General features: G+C 40.5%; 1 long non-coding RNA gene across 1 annotated transcript in view; it reads right to left on the bottom strand.

Annotated features, from left to right (window-relative positions):
• Positions 1 to 3,341: 3,341 nt before the first annotated feature.
• The window catches only part of LOC120406721, a 53,218-nt gene continuing 33,484 nt past the window's right edge, over positions 3,342 to 23,075 (bottom strand). The window contains exon 3 of the long non-coding RNA XR_005599524.1: positions 3,342 to 3,508. This is a non-coding gene — a long non-coding RNA (uncharacterized LOC120406721). The remainder of the gene's footprint in view (positions 3,509 to 23,075) is intronic.

Consider the following 23,075-nt stretch of genomic DNA (forward strand, 5'->3'; position numbering starts at 1 on the left):
ATCACTCTTCTCTTTGTTAAGCTAAATAGATTGAGCTCTGAGCCTGTCACTATAAGGCATGTTTTCTACTCTTTTAATATTCTCAGGGTTCTTCTCTGAACCCTCTCCAATTTTTCAACATTGTTCTTGAATATTTGACACAGAATTCAACACAAGTTCCAAACACTTAAGTAAAATAACCTCTCAACTCCTACTTGAGATTCCCCTATTTATGAATCCAAGGATCACATTAACCCTTTTGTCCACAATGACACACTGGGAGTTCATATTCAGATGATTATCCACCATGACCCCCAAATATTTTTCAGAGTCACTGCTTCTCAGGAAAAAGAGCCCCTTCCTGTAAGTATGGCTTACATACTTTGTTCCTAGATTTATACATTTACATTTAGATGTTTAAATGTTTGTTTCCTTGCACCCAGAAGATAGCCAGTCTGAACAAAAGACAGGAGGACTTACAGACAGAAATTATAGAAGCAGAGATGCCAAAGAATTGCACCAACACCAGGAAGAGGTAGGTCTATGTGTCTGTGTGCTCCCCACTATAAAGAACAGACAGACATGTCACCAAAACTGATCTGAAGAACAGAAAGGTGTGCTTTCTGTTGGGAGCTCAGATACAGGAGGTGGACCTGAGGCTGTAGAAGATCCTAACGGGAGCAGGAAAGAATCCACTGTTTGTCCTTCATGTGGGAACAAATGATACTGCTAGATTATGATGATCAACAGATGGATCAGGCAATTGTGCTATAAAGAGGACTTTGGGATGTTTGACCACTGGGAAGCATTCCCAGAGAGGGGACTGTTCTCATGGGATGGCCTCCACCCTGAATAGGGAAGAAATTGGCACAACTGATTAAAGGAGCTTCAAATTAGGAATTCAGGAGAGATTGTTAGGAGATGCTCATGTAATCTCCATGCCTGATTCTACTAATGAACAAGAGAAAATCAAGTAAGAAAGAATAAGGTAATGGAAAAAGGAACAACAGAGGGTAGGAGAATGGACATCAAGAGGAAAGATAGTGTTATTGGTATTGGCCCTAATGGTAAAATAGGTGAAACTGAGGTTATGAGTCTATTACAGGAGTAGGTGGGTGAGGTTCTGTGGCCTGAAATGGGTAGGAGATGAGACTAGATGCTTTTAACTAGCCCTTCTGGCCATAAAGTCTGAGTCAGTTTACCAAGCAGTCCAGATAGTTCTGTATCAGTGACCTGTCTTCTTCATTATTTATAACTCCCCCAATTTTTGTGTCATCTGCAAACTGTATCACTGATCATTTTATAGTTTCTTCCAGATCATTGATAAAAATATTAAATAGCACAGGGCCAAGAACAGATCCCTGCATTACCCCACTAGAAACATACCAGTTAACCAACATTTAATCCATTTAATGTGTGTCATGTTAATTTTTTTGACTAAAATGTTGTGCGGTACCAAATCAAACCCCTTACAGAAATCCAAGTATTACATCAACACTATTACCTTTATCAACCAAACTTGTAATCTCATCAAAAATAGATATCGTTAGTATGACAGAATGGATTTTCCATAAATACATGTTGATTGGAATTAATTATATTTTTCCACCCCTTTATTTGTCTAGCCCTATATGAGCTGCTCCACTATCTTGCCTGGGATTGATGTCAGATTGTCTAGATTATAATAACCCTTTCTACATATTTGAACAACATTAATTTTTTTCCAGTCTTCTGGAACTCCCCCCGGGTTCCAAGATTTATTGAAAAATCAATATTAATGTTCCAGTGATTTCCTCAGCCAGCTATTTTAAATATCTTGGATATACGTTATCGGGACCTGCTGACTTAAAAATATCATATAGCCCAGTCACCAGCATATCTGGGTTGGGAGAAGCAGATGGCTCTCCTGCAGTCTCTGACTCCTATGTGTCAGTGTCAATGTCTCCCCCACTTTCTAACAGCTATTGATCACCCACACATGACCCCCTTCCTGCCTAGGCCTGGTGTCCTTAAATAGTGTAATATCCCTTTTATTTTAGGCTTAGCTCTTGAAAGAAAAAACCTTAATAGCCTGGTTAGAGCCAGGGGCATTCCCCAATTAATTGCCCCCCCCCATTGTTTCCCTTAAGGACTTTATCTCTGTCATTGATTTGTTTCCTGTTTGTTTCCATCTAAATTCTCCTTGGATTTAATTCTATGCAGTCAAGCAGGATATCACACAAGTAACTTGGTGTGTGATATTTATACAAATTAATACACATAACTTTCTCCACACTTGGCATCAGATTGAGCTAAATGTTTTATATGAAAATGTTAACCAGATTATGAAAATTTCAATCTAGAAATCTGTTAAGACCTTTGGTTTCATTTCAAGTTTCAAGACTTTACAAAATGCCTGTTTCTGCCTCCATACACAATAAACCATGCAACAATTTCCCAAAAGTAACAAGTGTACATACCACTTGCTTTGGCTCATGATTTTATTAGATTAAATATTTAAAGCTAACAATGAGCTGCTGTCAGTGATTCCCTTGAAAAATGAAGTTTTATATACAGTTTGTATTACCAGGACCTCCGAATCTCAACCTGAGCCTTCCTGATGGCATTGCCAAATACACAGCAGCTGCACCTCTAAAGGCCTTCAGCAAAATATTACCATCAAAAATTGCTTGCAGCTCACATCTGAGATCCAGTGTGGGCTTAGAAAAATACTGAAAGATTTTTTTATCAGTCTGTTGGCAGTTGCATAGTATAACAAATCTAAATCATGATATTCCCTTTGAAAGATCAATATGCAGATTTTTTTCAGTTTTCAGAGGCTATTGAAAAGTCTCAAATTAGAGTTTAGAACTAAAAGAGTTCATGGCCATGGGCATAATCATTTCACACAGTGCAAGAATATGTTTAGTAGCTGCTAAATAGAAATAATGAGATTTGTATGCATAAATTCTCTATACGACTGATTTTTTTTCTTCTCTCATTTGTAGGGTGACCAGACAGCAAGTGTGAAAAATCAGGATGGGGGTGGGAGGGTAATAGGAACCTATATAAGAAAAAAGACCCAAAAATCGGGACTGTCCCTATAATGTCAGGACATCTGTTCACCCTACTCATTTGCTGGCAGATAGCCTGAGGAATGAAAATATGGCAAAACCTTCTATTTAATCTGTGGTGGCTAGATAATGTTATCCCATTTGTTTTCACTCCATTAGCAAAAAAAAAAAAAAAACACAACCCAATAATAATTCAGCATCTTAATCCCATATAAGAGGCTAGAACACATTGCAATGATCACATATTTAGCACTTGTATACATTGCACACAGAAGCAAAATAGTTCAGAACTAACTGTAATTATGGTCAACATATCTCAAGATCAGCAGCAGAGGCGTTAGATGGCATTACAGACTCACATAAAATAGTCTGTGGTGGTACTTAAAACAAAGATTTTAGCCCCTTTTTGTGGCTTTGGAACTGATGGATGTGGTGCTGGGTTTTCCCCTCCTTTAAAGCAGAGCTGCTCTTGTCTCCTGGAAAATTTTCAAAATATAATGTTAAGATACTCCAAGCAAAAATACAAAAGCAAAAACATGGGACTGTGCCTGGGGTACCCTCTCATTCCTAAACATCTATTGGATATTTGTTCTCTTATACCTGTAAACTGTTACTGGCCGTTCTGTGAGACTTGCAGTTTTGAAAGTTTTTGCATATATTCCCATCCATAACTGCTATAACTAAAAAGTATTTGATAAAGATTGAAGGTACAAATTACAATATCACAGATATAGTAAAAAAGCACACTGGACCAGGTCATGACTCAACTTCTCAGCCAGCATATGCTAGAAAATGCATTTTAAACTCTTATATCTAAGTCACTGAGCTATTGGGCAAATAAAATAGCTCATTAATGGTTACATACTTACCATGTAAGTATTTTCATAAAACTGGTAGTTTATTACCCCAAAGAAGCTACTGTGTCCCTAAAATCTATGTATTTCATGAGACGGCTGTTATCCTTAGCAAATTTTGCTTGTGATTCCTGTTTCATGTTCCTGAACTCACTGGGAGATAAATTCTAACGAAGCTCAAAGAGTCATCAGAACAGTAATCGAAAGGACATATGGCAAGTTTATGTGTGTTTTAGATGTCTACATAAATCTTGTGTCATGTTGTCATACTGCCCATATATAATTACAAGATCTTCTATTACCAACACCTATATTAAACAGATTGTCTTCAAACATAATTTTCTTTACAGGAAGAGGTAGAGGCTAATATGTGATAAACCACTAGTGTATTTGGATGAACATCATTGCCCCCTGAGGACTGGCAAGATGTTATAGAGGTCAAAGCCACAAGAACCTGACTTATCCATCATTATTATTTAGTTAAGTGAAGGAAAGGAAGCAAATCACACTAAAGAAAACTCTTTATATGCCACATTTACTGCATGAAGTGGTATTAAAAATGAAATTAATGTGTTTGCTTTGTTATTTTCAGAGCTCTTCTACTCTGCCGTGAACTACCTCTCTCTAGCTAGGAACTCCATGTGAACAGAAGACACAATTGGTAGCTTCTGAGAGGATCATGTCCACAACAAGTTTTTATCCAGGCCTAAAAATGAGTCCTCACTGAGGCATATGGAGGTAGATCTCATCTCTCCTTCAGTGGAAGCTTATAGGAGAAACTCCATGCTGTTATTGCTCCTGTTTAATAGGTAGGATTTCAAGCACCATTCCTGAACTCAGCACATAGATACTACTATTCACAGGCCTGATTATTTTGTGCTGCATGTGTCATGATAAAAAAAAATCAATGTTATCACTGCCCAGGATTTAGGTTTCTATAATAGTTTTTTTGATGTTTTATCCCAAACATGTCCACCAAATCTTATACAGATATGATCCTTACCTTCTGTGATGGTCCACACCACTAGGGTCAGGGCAGTGTGGGCTATCGGTCATGGTCCGTAAAGCCCTTCAGTGCAAGGCAGCGTGGCATAGCGGCCAGAGTCTATGGCACCACCCTTTGGTGCAGGGTTGTGGGGCCTAACAGCCGGAGACCATTAAGCAGCCCTTTGGCCGGAGTCTATAGCATTGGAGCACCCCTTATGGGGTGTGGCAGCCCCAGTAGAGGGGCCCAGGCCCACCCAACTCCACCGGGCCCCGACCCAGGGCCCTAACAGTGGTGTAGCGGTTTGCCACCGACTCAGCAGGGGAGTCATGCTGAGTTTCCCCTGGTGAGAAGTACTGCTACATCATCCTCCCTGGGTCACTTCCTACCAAAGTCTGTGTCAGGGTTTCCCATGAGACATTGGGTCCTCTGTGTTTGGCGGGGCCAGTCGTCTCCAGGGTTTCCTCCAGTCACCAGAGTGCAGGCGGGTCGTGGATGGCTTCAGTTCCTGCCACAGTCAGAGGCTTTGGCTGGCCCTCTACAGGAGCTTCCCAGGCAGGTCCTTCCCCTTCAGCCTCTCACCCAGAATGAGCTGTTCTCCCTCCCTTTATACTACTAGAACACTTGGAGCATGCCTAGTCTTGCCAGGGGGGCGGAACTTCCGCTGTCAATACCTGGGGTTTAACCCTGTCTGGGCTAGTGTGGGGTAAGAGGACCCTGTCACACCTTCCATAATCTTAAATATGGATGCACAAATGACTCAGTTCAGTTTTTGAAAGAAAGTGCTTCTTATTATTTGCTGCATCTGTGAATGAACAATTGAGCAGCAAATAATAATAAGCACATTCTTTCCAAAAGGCTATGTATGTTCTTTCATTGAAGGCTAAGTATGTCTAATAGTGCTTATCGTAGTATAAAAGTCTGTGGATAAGGTGATAACTGCATAGAGTACTGGATTTGGAATTTTCTAAATCAGCCATTCTTATACGAGTATGGAATCATATGAAACATGTCCAATATTAAAGTGTCTTGGCGTAAGAGATTTTGAGGGATTACAGTGTGTTGTTTCCCTTACATACTTGTTGTTTCTCTTACGTACTTGGATCTCACAATATAACAAGATGTTTATATAATAGCAAAAATAGTATTGACATTCATAATGCACATTGTAGTTTTGTGTCACTAGAATGGCACTACAGTAATAGTTAAGACGACATTTTTCTCCTAAGCCATTTGCTTCCTGGCTGAAACATCTTATACTTGGAGAATTTATCTTGTGAAGTTTTTTGGGGAAAAGTATTCAGTCATTTTTGGGTTCTCAAGCATGGGAAACATGCTAATCATGCTTTAAGAAATGTTTGTGGGATTTTGTGCACTTGGATCATCAAACCAGATTGGATATAAAACTTCAAATTTGGCAAGTAGTCCCCAGTCATCAATGTAGAATGTTCTTTGCTACATTTGGGGCGGGGAGAGGCTAAAAAGTAGAACTGGTTAGAAAATTGGACATATATATATATAATGTCCAATTTTCTTTCTATCTACCTACCTATCTCCAAATGTATATATAAACTATATTTTATATATATAAAAATACACACACTCACACATACACAAATGCACGTGCACACTTACTCATACACACCCTCCCCTTGGAAAATATTGACTTTCTCAAAACTATTAATTTTGGCCAAAAACAGAAAGTGTTTGTTTTATTAGCTAAACTGTTTTACAATGAACACTCATCTTCCATGGAAAGCAGACATGTTTTGAAAAAAATAATACCTTTTAAAATTTTGAAATAAAACTTTCAACCAGCCACACTACGAAGCAAAGAGAGTTGAAACAGCTTTCTGAGGTAGAATTTTTCTACATTAAGTATTGGATCATGCCTTTGGTGAAGTAAATGAAAAGACTCCCATTGGTTCAGTAGGCTTTATATTAAGCTTTAATACTATGGAACCTGATTATTCATCTATAGTCAAATTATATTTACAAAGCCAAATCATTAAGTCTTTTGTTCAGCCAAAATTCTCACTAATGTCAATAAGTGAAAGCTGTGTAGGATATACAAAACTGACCTATAAGTAAAATAGAGTGGGCATCCTGCATTTCTTCAGTGCTTTTCAAAGGACTTGCTCCTTTTACTGTGAAGCTTCACTCTGCTTATCATGAAGTTTAATGCAATTATGTCCATCTTCTGACTTTGAGCACAAGCATTTACCCAATGTGCTACTGTAAAAGTAGTTGTTGCATACATAAATATAGGTACACACCTACGCTTGCATTTCTGTTATAGGCACAAGTCAGTTAAGAAGTTTAGCGAATCTGGTCCTAAATATTTAATGGAGCATTGTTCCATCACATAAACACATCAGTTTGGCATGATGTGTGTGCTTTTTCTCTTGAATATCTATTCTATGCAGTTTTTTTTGTGGCACATTCATTATCTATTGTTCCTTTGACTCCAGTCCTCAACATTTTAAAGTGCATCACTCATCAAATAATCCCAATTCCCAACATCTCCATTAAAACACTCTGCACATTTATGTCCAAGTCTGATTCTACACTGCTTTTGATCCTATATTTCAGAGCAAAAAAAAAACAAACAAAAAAAACCCTGTGGCTTATTTAAATTCATGAATAAACAAGTGTTGAATTACTTTTTGTAAATGATTCTATTTAAAATCAATTGAAAGTTTAGTATACAGTGCAATCCTGTTATACCCAGCTGTTCAAGATCAATATAATACTGGGATTAATCAACACTAGCTCATATGCCCCAGAGGATGGAACATTCTTCAAGTGGCATGATGTCTGAATGATGAAATTGAAAAGGGATAATTGTCACTAGATATCTTGGGACTGCCCCCTCAATTTATATTAAAAAGAGAAAGAAGCAATAAAGTTATTTATCTGTGCTAGCACTGAGGTCTAGCAATATCTATTCCATTCACAGATTATTTTCATTGTACATCTCTGATGCTACTGTATGCTAACATTGGTAACAATTTATTGTATATAGTCAGACATATTAATTAGGTATGTACTTTTCTTGTAGTAGTCATAATAAAATCAATAGGTAATCACAGAGTAACCATAATTACTTCTAAAGAAGTTCCATTGTAATTCAAAATTCATGAAGCTTAAGCAGATGGGCACTGGGTGTAAAGTCTTTTCCCTTAATGCAAATACATTCTTAGCTTTCTAACATGAATTGGTTATTCTTTCTATAGAAAGAGTTGTTTTAATGAAAGCTCTTAAGACTCCTTTCTTTATTTGAAAAAATATGCCACTGAGACAGAACGATGTGAAAACAGAAAAATGTCCTTTCTTCCCCTAGCTGTCAGGTTTTTTTTTTAATTGCTGTAGTAGAAATATAATCCATAGTCTAAGAACAGTCATTATTAGACACAGAAGCAAACAAAATCAAAACTATTTTTAGTGTCTGACCACAATGTTTGAATCAAACCCCTAATTTTAAATTGAATAGATAGCTATGAGAGAGACTCATCAATTTGTAGGTGGCATGTATGCATTTCTCTGCTTACTGAGGTGTCTACTCATGTGCTTCAGGAAGATATGTCAAAGAATGACATCTCCCAAAGGAAGCATATAGATGAGGAGTAATTTGGGAATCAAGACAAAGCACTTAAGAGATGTGAAGTTTTATGCTAATAAATTGGTCACATTTAATATGATATGAACAGAACTAGTTCAGCAAATGCAAAGAATATGCCTACTTATCACATTAAAGTGCCTAAGGGCATCATTCAGTTCACACACTATGTGATACCCATAAAGTTCCAACATGAGTGATATTTTTAAAAAAAATTCAGTTAAGGGAAAGAGGAATTCTGTGGTTATAGGGAACCTTCCAGTCATTTGCATTAGAGATGGACTGACAGCACAAACATCAATTCCCTGCTTCTAGTTCAGATGATGTCTAGTAATTACCGTCTTCTCACTGACACTATAATTATTTGTTTCTGTTGAGCATTGTGTTATTTTTTTAATCTTATCATAAAACTCAATAGTAGCAACAGATTAGAAACCTGGTTACATCTTATTACATTGTGTGGGTTAACTCTAGGAAGTTACATTGTCTTGGAAAAATGCTTAGGGTAGTTAAAATCAGATGGAAGAATTTAGAGCAGCGTGAATTACTTCAGTGAAAATGGGTGATGACCTTCACCTAGATTGTCAAATCTTCAAGATGGGGTCCTTGTTTTCTTGTATTTGTAAAACAACTATAGAATAATTAACATAATTATCTATACAATCATTGCCCTGTTTATTAATAATGTAAAACTGAAGAGGAAAGTTGCCACACACAGAGTGTAGTACAGGTAGGCAAAGGCAGTGTAAAGGTCAACACTAACATTCATAAGGTTATATAGGAAGACAAAATGTCACCAAATCCTGAATTCAGTGGAGTTACTCTGCATTTATACTCAAATAATTAAGACTAGAATTTAGCCAGTGATGACATTTGTGAAACTAGCATAGACAGAAAAAGTAAGAAAGCCTTTACTCCACAGGTAGGTTTGGAAGATAAAATAAAAAAGAACAAGTTAAAAATCACTTAGAAAAGTTAGATGCCTGTAAGTCACCAGGGCCTGATGAAATGCATCCTTGAATACTCAAGGAGCTAATAGACGAGGTATCTCTGAGCCTCTAGCTATTATCTTTGGAAAATCATGGGAGACAGGAGAGATTCCAGATGACTGGAAAAGGGCATATATAGTGCCTATCTATAAAAAGGGAAATAAAAACAACCCAGGAAACTACAGACCAGTTAGTTTAACTTCTGTGCCAGGGAAGATAATGGAGCAAGTAATTAAGGAAATCATCTGCAAACTCTTGGAAGGTGGTAAGGTCATAGGGAATAGCCAGCATGGATTTGTAAAGAACAAATCTGATAACTTTCTTTGATAGGATAACTAATCTTGTAGATAAGGGAGAAGCAGTGGATGTGGTATACCTAGACATTAGTAAGGCATTTGATACAGTCTTGCATGATATTCTTATCAATAAACTAGGCAAATACAACTTAGATGGGACTACTATAATGTGGGTGCATAACTGACTGGATCAATCATACTCAGAGAGTAGTTATTAATGGTTCCCAATCCTGCTAGAAAGGTATAACAAGTGGGGTTCCGCAGGGGTCTGTTTTGGGACTGGCTCTGTTCAATATCTTCATCAACGACTTAGATATTGGCATAGAAAGTACACTTTTTATGTTTGCAGATGATACCAAACTGGAAGGGATTGCAACTGCTTTGGAGGATATGATCATAATTCAAAATGATCTGGACAAACTGGAGAAATGGTCTGAGGTAAACAGGATGAAGTTTAACAAAGACAATGCAAAGTGCTCCACTTAGAAAGGAACAATCAGTTTTACACATACAGAATGGGAAGAGACTGTCAAGGAAGGAGTACAGCAGAAAGGGATCTAGGGGTTATAGTGGACCACAAGCTAAATATGAGTCAACAGTGTGATGCTGTTGCAAAAAAGCAAACGTGATTCTGGGATGCATTAACAGGTGTGTTGTGAGCAACACACGAGAAGTCATTCTTCCACTCTGCTCTGCGCTGGTTAGACCTCAGCTGGAATATTGTGTCCAGTTCTGGGCACCGCATTTCAAGAAAGATGTGGAGAAATTGGAGAGGGTCCAGAGAAGAGCAACACGAATGATTAAAGGTCTAGAGAACATGACCTATGAAGGAAGGCTGAAAGAACTGGGTTTGTTTAGTTTGGAAAAGAGAAGACTGAGAGGGGACATGATAGCAGTTTTCAGGTACCTAAAAGGGTGTCATAAGGAGGAGGGAGAAAACTTGTTCATCTTAGCCTCTAAGGATAGAACAAGAAGCAATGGGCTTAAACTGCAGCAAGGGAGGTTTAGGTTGGACATTAGGAAAAAATTCCTAACTGTCAGGGTGGTTAAACACTGGAATAAATTGCCTAGGGAGGTTGTGGAATCGCCATCTCTGGAGATATTTAAGAGTAGGTTAGATAAATGTCTATCAGGGATGGTCTAGACAGTATTTCGTCCTGCCATAAGGGCAGGGGACTGGACTCGATGATCTCTCGAGGTCCCTTCCAGCCCTAGAATCTATGAATCTATAAACAAATTGATAGTGGCGTTGATGATTAATTAACTGTCCCTCACCCTTTGCAATAGCTGTGGATAAATTTATAAGACTTTTTATTATCAATAGTACTTGTAACTATGCGTGCGAAGGGAAAAGTAATCAAAACTCATATGTTTCAAGGTGTAAGCTGATCGCCTCCCAACCCATCCCACATCTGCAGAATTACACAATTAGCTAAGTGCACTTTAGAATGAGGTGAAGTTGAAGCATCAGGTATTGGCCAGTGCGACCAGCTGAATACCATACTTGATGGACCAATGATCTAAGCAATACAGCAAATCTTATGTTACCTGTATTGCTGAAGCAGAACATTGTGTAAGTTGACTTGGAAACATCTTGACAGTGTTTAAAAGGTCACAAAGACACTATCAGAGTCCATTACACCAGCATGAACAATTTGGAAGTACATTTCCTGAGAGACAGTCAGGAAAGTTATTTGAGTTAGAGTAGGAAAAAGTAAATTTTATTCGGGTTTACTACTGAAATGAAAATAGAAGCATTTTCTATTAATTTGGATGGGCCATATTTCAAGGGAAAGCAAATAATTTTCTGAAAGCATCCAAGCTGAAACTAGAATGTTTGAATAAGAAATTCTAGAGTGAGGTACGGAACTCAATAAAAACAAAAAAATATTAACTTCTACAAGCCAGGCTGAGGCAATAGTTCTTATTTTGGAGGGCTATTACAGTAGCATTCTCTCTTAGGTCTCATGAATAGTGGGAAAAAAAAACCTGCAGTAGATGAGATCTGTGTAACTGTAGCACCAAATAGGTAGTATGTCAAAAGGGTGACAATGGAAGATGATTATTTTAATGATATTGCCTACTATAGCTTTAGAGATGTACATTTTACATGATTGTGGGAGTGATGAGGATCATGGTACAGTATATAGATAGACTGTCTAAAGCTGTCAATCGTGCTAGTGGGTTTGGGATAGGAATAATAAAGTTGAATATTGTTGAAGGTAAAAATCAATAGTTAAAACTACTTAACTTTTTAACATTCAAGCTGTTAAATATGATTAAATGTAGCAATTGCTATAGGGCATGTAAAGAGCATAAAAAGATTAAAGGGATGCGAAGTGATAACCCAACAGTGCATCAGCAGCACTGGTAGAGACAGTAATAGGCTGCATATTCTTCACACTGCTCCCTTGCTGCTTGAACTCTTCTCTGTTGCAGAGTAGATTAATGAAACCAAGAAGAACTTTATAAAGGTAGCACTTTACTGTTAAAACCAGTTAACTATCTTATCTCCCCATGACACTAATGTTACCTTTTCAAACTGTAAATTCTTCCTACGTTCTCCATGTACCTGGAGGCCCTGATTGTTACAAATTATTTGCTCAGTGTAACTAGCAATTTCATTGAGTTCTAGCTATTCCATTAAAGCTCAATGGATTCAGGGGGAAAATGCAAGCTGTATCTTGTCAAATTTTAAAATGCATTTTTCCTTGTCACCTATTAAGCTGTTTCTGTCTACAGTTCTGTACATTAATTTGCACATTTTTCTTCATCTCTAACTCTTCCTTAGAATGAAAAAATAGTATTGAAAAAATATTCAAAACAAGTTAACTTTTTATTTTCAGTATTTTTCAATACTATGCTCATCTGTACTTTCTGGTACTGGGTTTATCTTATTATTTGTGCTTAGTGACCCCAGTTAAGGATTAGGGTGTCATGGTAGTAGGGCAGTGTACAAAGAAATAAAAAAGAGATTATAACAAGAAACACCATGTGACTGAAACAAATTAATAGAGTTGGATGCAGGGAGGAGGTAAAAGTAAAATTTAGTGGCTAGATCAAGAAGTATCAAGATAAAATGGCAGTGATTGTTCCCAAAGTATTTCTTGAGTAATCCCAATCATGAAGCATGGGAACCTTCATAAGAAAGCCTGACTAATTTCAAAGATTTGAGATTCAGATTATCATTTACTTCTGGGTCCTTACTTAAATCCAAGTCCCTAGATACTGAAGGTATTTCAAGTGCTGAAGTACCTGGGTATCTCATAGAATGCCAGGGTTGGAAGGGGCCTCAGGAGGCCATCTAGTCTGACCCCCTGCTCAAAGCAAGACCAATCCCCAAACAGGTTTTTGCCCCAGATCCCTAAATGGTCACCTCAAAGATTGAGCTCACAACCCTGGGTTTAGCAGGCCAATTCTCAAACCACTGAGCTATCCCTCCCCACATAAGGATATTGCCTTTAAGAATGAAAATGGATGGGCAGAGCCTTGTTCCATTAAGAACTAAACCTCAACATGTTGGTGAACTGTTCTCCCACTGGTTTCCCACACTGGGAACATGCGGACAGAAGATTCTACAATTAAAACTCTAGCTCCTTGAGCTCTAGTTGACCTGATTAGCCCTGTACTCAGCTATGTTGTGAATAGACTGCTAATATATCAGCTAGTTAAGTCTCCCTGCTTAGAGAGGCTGGCATGGTGACTCCACAGTTAGGACTCATTTTAGGGTTGCCAACTTTCTGATTGCAGAAAACAGAATACCCTTGCCCGACCCCTGCCATACCATTCCCTGTGGCCCTGCCCCACCCCTTCTCCATACACCCCTGCTCACTCCATCCCCCCTCCCTCTGTTGCTTGCCCTCCCCCACCCTCACTCACTTGCTCATTTTCACTGGGCTGGGGCGGGGGGTTGGGATGCTGAAGGGGGTATTCCAGGTGCTGGCTCTGGGTGATACCTCTGGTGTCTCCTGGAAGTGGACAGTATGTCCCTGCAGCCCCTAGGCACGGAGGTGAGCGGGGGCTCTGCACGCTGCTCTTGTCCACAGGCACCGCCTCCGCAGCTTCCATTGCTCCCAGTTCCTAGCCAATGGGAGCTGCGGAGCCAGCACTCAGGGCAGGGGCAGTGTGCAGAGCCTCCTGGGCCACCCCTGTGCCTAGGGTCCATAGGGAAATGCCAGCCGCTTCCAGGAGCTGTGCGGAACCAGGGCAGGCAGGGAACCTGCCTTAGCCCCACTGCTCCACTGATCAGACTTGTAATGGCCCAGTTAGTGGTGCTGACCAGAGTCGCCAGGGTCCCTTTTTGACTGGGCATTCCAATCAAAAACCCAATGCCTGACAACCCTTACTTAGTTGTACCTTCATATCATTGTCCACATTGTGGATCTGCCAACCCCTGCAGGAGCTATGGGAAGCACTGTGGTTCAGGCAGGCACATTGACTCTAGGAGCAACCAGATGAGTGTAGGGGAGTGTACCCACTGCTACATCACTGAAGAGGATATAGTGTATGTTTTGGGAAAGGGTGCACTCTTCCCCACCACTCTGCCACTGCTTTTGAGGTGACTAACATTACTAGACAGGAGCAAGCACTGCAGCACTGTCAGAATCATGTAATGGGATTAGGATGCAATTTTGAGGAGGGAATCATTTCACTTGCCCCCACCTTATTCCCAGGCACAAGTGGGGCCTTAATGATTTGCTGAATGTTTTCTTTAGTTTTTTGATACACCGTGGATAACATGAACTCATGTACCCTGAATAAATGTACTTTTCAGAGACATTCTCTACCACCCTACTTAACTATCCTCTACCATGCCAGGGCTGCCTCCCTAGTGTTCTGTGGGAGGCCCACAAAAGAGGTTTTTTTGTCCAGGTGGACAAGCAAATCTTTGCCCTATAGTTGTGGCCTTTGAGACCTGTGGAAAAGATTTATAAAAGAAAGAATGGGAAAGCATACAAATAACCAGGTAAACAAGTGATTGCTTGAGTAGTGATGGATGAACCTCAAAAACTTCAGAGGTTTTGTTTGGATAAAACATCTTACTGTTTCGATGATTATCTGAATGATGGACTGAGAAATCACTCTTGGAAACCCCAGCAAAACATAAGATTTCTAGCTCTACTTTGTTTCATTTGGTTTACAAAAACTTTGAAATTACAGTATTTTACTTCATTGTCAAATGTTTTCAAGCCTCAAAAATCTTTAAAATGTAGGTAACATTTTAGTTGATTCTTGACTTTAATAGTATATTAGTCTCTGTTAATGCAAATGGGACTGACAGTGAACATTTTTGTATGCTGAAGAGTAATCTCAGATGGTTTATCTTTTAATGTGCAATTAGGGGACTGTTGCTATCCACTCCTAATGTTAAATCGTATGAATGGTTTGGGACTGACTGACATAAAATCTGTTGGCTGAGAAGTGATAACACTTATAAAATTTATGGATGACACCATGTGAGAGGGAGTACTGCATTTAGGAAGGAAAACAAATACACAAATACTAAATGGGGAATAACTGGCTGGGCAGTAATATTGGGCTGAAAAGGATCTGGGGATTATAGTGGGTCACAAATTGAACACAAGTTAACAGTGTGATGCTGTTGTGAAAAAGGCAAATGTCATTCTGGGATATATTAACAGCAGTGTTGTATGTAAAACATGAGAGGTAATTGTTCCTGTCTTCTCAGCACTGGTGAGGCCTCAGCTAGAGTACTGTATCCAATTTGGGGCACCACATTTTAAGAAACATATAGATAAATGAATGGATAAGATGATGGTGTAGAGAGGAGGAGTTTAGATTCATTAGGAACTGGGGAAACTTTTGGGATGGGGGAGCCTATACAGGAGAGATGCGCTCCACCTAAACCAAAGTAGAACCAGTCTGCTGGCACTTAATATTAAAAAGGTTGCAGAACAGTTTTTAAACTAAGAGAGGAGGGAAAACAGACTGCTGCAGAGGATTGGACAGAGACTTCTCTTAGAGGACAGTATAGAGATTCTCTAAGTTTTAGTCAGGAGGAGGGGAAAAGGATAATCTAGGGGCCAGATCAGATGAGAAACATTCACATAAAAAAGAATCAGACACATCAGAAAAGAGCAGACAAATAAACAGTGACAAATTTTTAAAGTGCTTGTATATAAATGCTAGAAGTCTAAATAAAAAGATGGGTGAACTAGAGTGCCTCATGATAAAGGAGGATATAATAGGCATCACAGAAACCTGGTGGACTGAGGACAATCAATGGGACACAATCATTCCGGGGTACAAAATATATCGGAAGGACAGAACAGGTCATGGAGGGTGGAGGAGTGGCAATATATGTGAAAGAAAATGTAGAATCAAATGAAGTAAAAATCTTAAGTGAAACCACATGTTCCATAGAATCTCTATGGATAGTAATTCAAAGCTCTAGTAAGAATATAACATTAGGGATCTATTATCGACCGCCTAACCAAGACAGTAATAGTGACGATGAAATCTTGAGGGAAATTAGAGAGGCTATCAAAATTAAGAACTCAATAATATTGGGGGATTTCAGTTATCCCCATATTGACTGGGAACATGTCACCTCAGGACAAAATGCAGAGACAAAATTTCTCGATACTTTAAATGACTGCTTCTTGGAGCAACTGGTACAGAAACCCACAAAGGGAGAGGCAATTCTCGATTTAGTCCTGAGTGGAGCACAGGAGCTGGTCCAAGAGATAACTATAACAGGACCGCTTGGAAGTAGTGACCATTATATAATAACATTTAACATCCCTGTGGTGGGAAGAACACCTCAACAGCCCAACACTGTGGCATTTAATTTCAGAAAGGGGAACTATGCTAAAATAAGGGGGTTAGTTAAACAGAAATTAAAGGGTACAGTGACTAAAGTGAAATCCCTGCAAGCTGCATGGACACTTATCAAAGACAACATAATAGATGCCCAACTTAAATGTATACCCCAAATTAAAAAAACACAGTAAAAGAACTAAAAAAGAGCCACCGTGGCTTAACAACCATGTAAAAGAAGCAGTGGGAGATAAAAAGGCATCTTTTAAAGAGTGGAAGTCAAATCCTAGTGAGGTAAATAGAAAGGAGCATAAACAGTGCCAAATTAAGTGTAAAAATGTAATAAGAAAAGCCAAAGAGGAGTTTGAAGAACAGCTAGCCAAAAACTCAAAAGATAATAACAAAATGTTTTTTAAGTACATCAGAAGCAGGAAGCCTGCCAAACAATGAGTGGGGGCCCTGGACGATCGAGATACAAAAGGAGCGCTTAAAGACGATAAAGTCATTGCAGAGAAACTAAATGGATTCTTTGCTTCAGTCTTCATGGCTGAGGATGTTAGGGAGATTCCCAAACCTAAGCCGGCTTTTGTAGGTGACAAATCAGAGGAGTTGTCACAGATTGAGGTGTCACTAGAGGAGATTTTGGAATTAATTGATAAACTTAACAGTAACAAGTCAGCGGAACCAGATGGCATTCACCCAAGAGTTCTGAAAGAACTCAAATGTGAAGTTGCAGAACTATTAACTATGGTTTGTAACATGTCCTTTAAATCAACTTCTGTACCCAATGACTGGAAGATAGCTCAGTGGTTTGAGCAGTGGCATGCTAAACCCAGGGTTGTGAGCTCAATCCTTGAGGGGGCCACTTAGGGGTCTGGGGTAAAAATTGGTCCTGCTAGTGAAGGCAGGGGGCTGGACTCAATGACCTTTTAAGGTCCCTTCCACTTCTAGGAGATTGGTATATCTCCAATTATTACCTTTAGCGAATGTAATGCCAATATTTAAAGAGGGCTCTAGAGGTGATCCCGGCAATTACAGACCGGTAAGTCTAATGTCAGTACCGGGCAAATTAGTTGAAACAATAGTAAAGAATAAAATTGTCAGACACATAGAAGAACATAAATTCTTGGGCAAAAGTCAACATGGTTTCTGTAAAGGGAAATCGTGTCTTACTAATCTATTAGAGTACTTTGAAGGGGTCAACAAACATGTGACAAGGGGGATCCAGTGGACATAGTGTACTTAGATTTCCAGAAAGCCCTTGACAAGGTCCATCACCAAAAGCTCTTACATAAATTAAGTTGTCATGAGATAAGAGGGATGGTCCTTCATGGATTGAGAACTGGTTAAAAGACAGGGAACAAAGGGAAGGGATAAATGGTAAATTCTCAGAATGGAGAGGGGTAGCAAGTGATGTCCCCCAAGGATCAGTCCTCAGACCAGTCCTATTCAACTTATTCATAAACGATCTGGAGAAAGGGGTAAAAAGTGAGGTGGCAAAGTTTGCAGATGATACTAAACTGCTGAAGATAATTAAGACCAGCAGCATGGTAAGGGGGCTGGGCTGGGGCTGCGAGGATGGGATGGATAAGGGGCAGGGAGCTGTTGGAGAGCGTGGAGGTTCGGGGGGAGCAGTCAGGGGACTGGGTATGGGGGGGTTGGGTAGGCGTGGTAGTTCCGGGGGTCTTTTGGGGTGGTGGTTGATGGGGTCGAGGCAGTCAGGGGACAGGGATCAGGGCAAGTTGGGTATGGGGTAGGCTCCCGTGGCTTTTTAAAGGGCTGGCGCAGTAGAAGCAGGGGAGCCCCGGGCCCTTTATATAGCCCCCAGAGCCCAGGAGTAGTGGGGGGCTCCAGGGGCTATTTAAAGGGCCCGGGGCTCCAGCTGCCTCTGCTGCACTGGTCCTTTAAATAGCCGTGGGAGCCCCGCTTCTTCCCCAGGGCTCCCACAGCTATTTACAGGGCCAGGGCAGTAGAAGCAGGGAAGCCCTGAGCCTTTTAAATAGCCCCCGGAACCCTGGGCTGCTGCTGCTACCCCGGTGGGGGGGCACTTACCTTACAGGGTGGGCTGGAGCTGGCTCTGACTCCCTCAGCCATGCCCCTTCCAGGGACCAGAGCTGGCCCCAGCATACCGGTAAGTCACTGGACTTACTTTCACCTCTGGTCTCGGGAAGGGGTGGTGAGGAGACAAGGAGTGGTGGGGGGTGTTGATGGATTGTGAGTTCTGAGGGGGGCAGTCAGGGGCAGGACGTGGGTTGGGTTGGGGTCGGATGGGGGGGGAGACAGGCACGTGGGGCTTGTACTCACCGCACGGTTCCCTACCGGGTCTTTGGTGGCGGGGGGGGGGGCAGTCTTCACTTGCTCCGGGTGAAGGACCCGCCACCGAAATGCTGCCGAAAACCTGGAGCGAGTGAAGACACCCCCCCCATCGCCGAAGTGCCATCGAGGACCCGGTAGAGAACCTGTTATTAGGATTTTGGGAGCTCATCACTGGTTAAGACCAAAGCAGACTGTGAAGAACTTGAAAAAGATCTCACAAAATTCAGTGATTGGGCAACAAAATGGCAAATGAAATTTAATGTGGATAAACGTACAGTAATGCACATTGGAAGAAATAACCCCAACTATACATACAATATGATGGGGGCTAATTTAGCTACAACGAATCAGGAAAAAGATCTTGGAGTCATCGTGGATAGTTCTCTGAAGACGTCCACGCAGTATGCAGCAGCAGTCAAAAACGCAAACAGGATGTTAGGAATCATTAAGAAGGGGATAGAAAATAAGGTGGAGAGTATCTTATTGCCCTTATATAAATCCACGGTACACCCACATCTTGAATACTGCGTACAGATGTGGTCTCCTCATCTCAAAAAAGATATACTGGCATTAGAAAAGGTTCAGAGAAGGGCAACTAAAATGATTAGGGGTTTGGAGAGATTAAAGAGGCTAGGAGTTTTCAGCTTTGAAAAGAGGAGACTAAAGGGGGGATATGATAGAGGTATATAAAATCATGAGTGATGTAGAGAAAGTAAATAAGGAAAAGTTATTTACTTGTTCCCATGATACAAGAACTAGGGGCCACCAAATAAATGAATGGGCAGCAGGTTTAAAACAAATAAAAGGAAGTTCTTCTTCACGCAGCACACAGTCAACTTGTGGAACTCCTTACCTGAAGAGGTTGTGAAGGCTAGGACTATAACAGTGTTTAAAAGAGAACTGGATAAATTCATGGAGGTTAAGTCTATTAATGGCTATTAGCCAGGATGGGTAAGGAATGGTGTTCCTAGCCTCTGTTTGTCAGAGGGTGGAGATGGATGGCAGGAGAGAGATCACTTGATCATTGTCTGTTGGGTTCACTCCCTCTGGGGCACCTGGCATTGGCCACTGTTGGTAGACAGGATACTGGGCTAGATGGACCTTTGGTCTGACCCAGTATGGCCATTCTTATGTTCTTACGTAAATTGCAGAGAATCCAGAGGAGAGCAACAAAATAAGAGACATAGAAAGCACCATCTATGCTGAATACTGAAATGTTGAAAGAACAGGATATGTTTGGTTTAGAGAAGAGAAGCCTAAGGAAGGTATAAGACACTTCAAATGTTTAAAAGGTTTTTATAAAGAGGATGGTGATCAGTTGTTCTCCGTGTTCATTCAGGGGAGGGAAAAAGGGAATCAACTTCTTTTCAGCCAGGGAGATTTAGGTTAGATGTCAGGAAAACTTTCCACTTGTAAAGCTAATTAAAGCTAATTAATTACTGGAATAGGTTACCATGGGAGGTTGTGAAATCCCCCGTTACTGACAAACAGACAAACACCTGTCAGGGATGGCCTAGGTATATTTAATGCTAACACAGCCCTGGGCTAAATAACCTCTTGAGGTGTCTTCCAGCCCTACATTTCTAGGTTCTATATTTATTTAACCTTAACTCCTGTTCAACATATTTTTTATCTGGGAGTCTAAATAAGATCAAAAGAACTTCCTGTCATATGGCTGCTTTTATCACTATGAATGCGCTATATGGGAAATACTTCTCCATTTCGCTCTTCCTCTCGCTATATAATCAGTTCTCCCCTTCCTCTCCCTTCCAAATCATTATATTTTCTCATACATGAGACACATAGGCACATTCAGTAAGGGATCCTGCAAGGCTACTCAAAATAATTTCCAGGATAGTCCATGAGCAAGAGAGATGCCACGAGACACCCTGTGAAACACTGCAGATTTAGGGGCCCACAAGAGTCCTGAGACAGAACTCAGAATAAATATCCTTGTGATGGAGTATTTACCTCACATAGATGTTGAGATGATTAATGTGGGCCTGAGAGCCAATTAATTTACCTGGAGAGTGGGCCAGACCTAATGAAGGATGACTCCCAGCTGGGGGATGAGGAGCAGGAAGCACTTCATAGAAGTGGCCAGCAGGGATAGAGGAGAAGCTCTCAATAATCTGTCTCTGGTTAGCAGAGGAGCTTCAAGAGGGAGTTTATATCCTAGTCCTGGTGAGAGAGGATATCAAGGGTTAAAGAGGCTCCTGAAATGGCCCTGAGAGAAAGCCAACCCAAAGGTGGATGGTATTGGGAGTAGACTAGAGTTGAGGATCCAGACTAGTTACTCGCTTTAGTGGGAATTTACTTTCTAAATTTAGATTCTGATTATTTTTAACACTAAACCCTGTAGGTCATGGTATTGTTAGGCCTGAATGAAAATATAGCAGACAAAACAGTTATGCTAACCTGACTGAAATCAGGCTAGCAAAGGTTTTGGGTAATCCCCGAGTGGAAAAGTATTGAAAAGCAGCATTGTTTTACAGAGCCCTGGAAAACGTGAGACAAGCCTGAGATAAACCAGGGATTGCATGGCTGGCATACCATTAGCTGTGCTAAGGACAGTGTTTGAAGAGCTGATAAGGAACTCTAGCATCCCACGGTTCAGATTCTAACTTTTGGTTGAGTTATAGGTTTGTTTAAAAACTCCCCTGTATTTCTAACTTTTGGGCAGGGGCGGCTCTAGACACCAGCGCGCCAAGCAGGCGCTTGGGGCGTCCGTTTCCCGGGGGGGCGGCATTTGGCTCCGGTGGAGCTCCCGCCGGCATGCCTGTGGCAGGTCCACCGGAGCCCGGGATGAGCGGACCTGCCGCAGGCATGACTGCGGCAGGTCCGCTCGTCCCGGGCTCCGGTGGACCTGCCGCAGGCATGCCGGCAGGAGCTCAACCGGAGCCGCGGGAAGAGGGGACCAGCCGCGGGACCGGGGAAGGGCGGCGCAGCGCTCCGCGCTGCTTGGGGCAGCCCGATTTCTAGAGCCGCCCCTGCTTTTGGGTGTTGTTAAGATATAATTAATAATCTAAAGTTGTAGACATAAAGTCTAGGCATGTGTGTATATTAAAAGTGTCTAGTTTTAAGTTGTTAAACAAAGGGGGGTGGGTTTTGCTCAAGTGAGTGATGTATGACGTAATAAAACTGTCTATATAGGCTAATGCTAAGCTGTAAAAAGGGGCTGGTTCTCACTGGAGACGAGCAGCCTTTTGTTGATGCGTGCACTTGTCAATAAAAGGCTTTTGATCGGACCTTGCTGGTGTTGCCTGTCTCTCTAGCTGAACAGACAACGAATTTCGCTGTCGGGGTTAAAGTCCCCAACAGTATCGGCTAAAATATTTCAGCAGATAGGTAGACAAATTAAACAGATAAATAGATGCCTAATTGAACTGTGAAATGCTACTATTGTTATTGTTCTCAATTTACTTTGTTGAATTTTAATGTTAGAAGATTATCAAAGCGTAGCCATGAGAAAATGTTTTGCATTTCAAATGCATATGCTGAATGGCATGAATCTTAATTATCTTGGGTGAGCCAGACTCTCAGGTTAGTCCTACTTTTTGGCTTTATACTTTAATGCAAATGTGTATTTCATATGAAAAACTTGGAACAGAATGTTACATGTTCACCAGCTGCCATGATAGTGAAGATTTCACTCTAGTGTTACATATTTTATCAGGGAAAATAGTGCCAGTGCTGTTTGCAGCTTCAGAATTGAATTTTTTGTTTAGGGAGAAACACTGTTTTTGATGTCAGAGAAGTTGCATCTGTGTTCATCTGATCTGTCAAATATGCATTACAATTCAAGAGGCAAACTACATTGTTATTGCAGATTGGGAGGGGGGGGGGAATTAAAATGCCAGGAAATGTAAAGAGCTTGAAGAATGTGTTCCAGTCTCATTTGACAAGAGAGATTTGTCAAACTGTCAATAGTACTGATTAACCCAACAACCAACCAGTATCACTTTTTATCTTCCCTTTTGTATAATTTATTGTAAGTAACATTTTAAACAAGTATTCACTGATAAAGGATTTGTGTTGTGGCAACTGTAAAACATCCAAGCACAAGCTGTGATGAACTTTTCCAAGGTATCTTTTGTTGTATCATTATTTTATTTTTTAATTCAGAATCTAGCACAATTTGAATTTGCACTTACACTGCAAGTTCACTGTACTGGGTGTATGGTGCAATTTAAATGTGAGATAG

This window comes from Mauremys reevesii, linkage group 5 (assembly GCF_016161935.1).
Source record: "Mauremys reevesii isolate NIE-2019 linkage group 5, ASM1616193v1, whole genome shotgun sequence".
Lineage (NCBI taxonomy): Eukaryota > Metazoa > Chordata > Testudines > Geoemydidae > Mauremys > Mauremys reevesii.